General features: G+C 45.7%; 1 non-coding gene across 1 annotated transcript; it reads left to right on the top strand.

Moving 5' to 3' along the window:
• The first annotated feature begins 676 nt into the window (after positions 1-676).
• Positions 677-863, top strand: LOC144099659 (U2 spliceosomal RNA). Its single transcript, XR_013307464.1, has one exon. It is a non-coding gene; the product is annotated as a U2 spliceosomal RNA (small nuclear RNA).
• Positions 864-1,534: the final 671 nt, after the last annotated feature.

The following is a 1,534-nucleotide window of genomic DNA, read 5'->3' as shown; positions in this document are numbered from 1 at the left end:
TATTGGTGTTGACACGAATACCCTCAAAAACAACTTCAATAGATCTGTTGAACTAGAATTGGACCGAAGAGCAAGGTTCCGGGATAGTTGGCAATCCATTTAAACTAAGAAACAGCGCGATGAAACATGGACACAAGAACAAAGGACACACACGAGGACCATCGCTATCTTTTCAGGGTCCGCTTAAACTTTTTCTGAACGTTCGCTGCTCTGGCACTTTCAGCGTCTTGAAACTCGTTCAAATGAAGACAGGCCGCCACCGTCTGGAAGACGTTGAAGTAACGAGCGTTAGCTGTTTGATTTACTAGATGAGGAAAGCGAAGAAGAACGCACCGCTCGTGTCGAGAAAGGGAATGTAATACCCTTTGAAATGGGGTGGATTGCCAACATGCTTGGCTACGGGTGCACGCACACCGCCTAGCGCAATCTATCGGAGAAATTGCGATGCACGTCTACCCTTGTCGAGTTGCACCCCCTGAAGATACGTCCCAAACGAAATTTGATTCGTTTGGGGGGTCAAGCTGGGCCTAGAATACGGCTTGCAGTGCGATATGGCAACGCTTCAATTAGTAATTGCATCTATACAATGTTTGCCTATTTAATTCTGGTTTCTTTCGATACCACAACCCTTAAGGTTTAATTTGCCTACCAAATTCGGTATACAACTGTCCCCGGATTGGTTTCCCTTGTTGGCGGAGTATAAATAGCGGAAAAATGTATGTGATTTAATATGTGATACGGGTCCCATTTAGACCCAAGATATTAAACTCATTTTGTAACTGTGGCGGAGTGCTTGAGGCTTGCTTCACCTCCTCCTCAGGTTGACCCGGTATTGCACTGACTCCGGGATCGGCCTGGGGCGTTACAGCGCGCATCTTTTCTTTCACTCCTTGCTCTCCTCTCTTTCAACTCTCCTACTTCCTGCACGTTACAGCGACTGTGGCTCGGCTTGAGCCAATGGGCATGCCTGTGCTCTTTCCTCTTCATTTTTCCTCTCAGCAGCAGCAGCAGCAAGTGTATACATGTATAGCGGTCTCTTAACGGGACAGTTTTCCTATGAGTTTTTAGATATTTTTGGTGAAAGGGAGGGAGATGGGCGGGCACAATTAATTTTAATGGTCGCCATCTTGGATTCGAGAAACTGAAACTATGCCACCATTTCGTCCCCTGACGTCATAATCACAGAGTTCCACCTCTATCCACCATATTGGACCGTGACGTCATCATTGGCACGCGACAGATGCTTGTTTCTACAACGCTACAATAGATGGCGCTACAAGGCTCAATGCGAAATCAAGGTATTCGACTAGAAGGGGATGAAGCGATAAAACACATAGGAACAAGGATGACGGAAAAATTTAAGGAAAGAAATGTTGCACACAATTTATCAAAGAGGATAGACCGATTACTGCAATAGCTTCACTTGAGCACAGAGAGTGGGAAAGGGCAGAGAAGAAGGTTTCTAGTGGCACGTCAACAGGACCAGATGATATTCCGATTATGTTAATAAAGCAGCTAGGACCAAAATCCAAAC

The sequence above is a fragment of the Amblyomma americanum genome, chromosome 7 (assembly GCF_052857255.1).
Source record: "Amblyomma americanum isolate KBUSLIRL-KWMA chromosome 7, ASM5285725v1, whole genome shotgun sequence".
NCBI lineage: Eukaryota > Metazoa > Arthropoda > Arachnida > Ixodida > Ixodidae > Amblyomma > Amblyomma americanum.
Note: the sequence above shows the minus strand (reverse complement) of the source record. Positions and strands in the feature narration are given on the sequence as shown.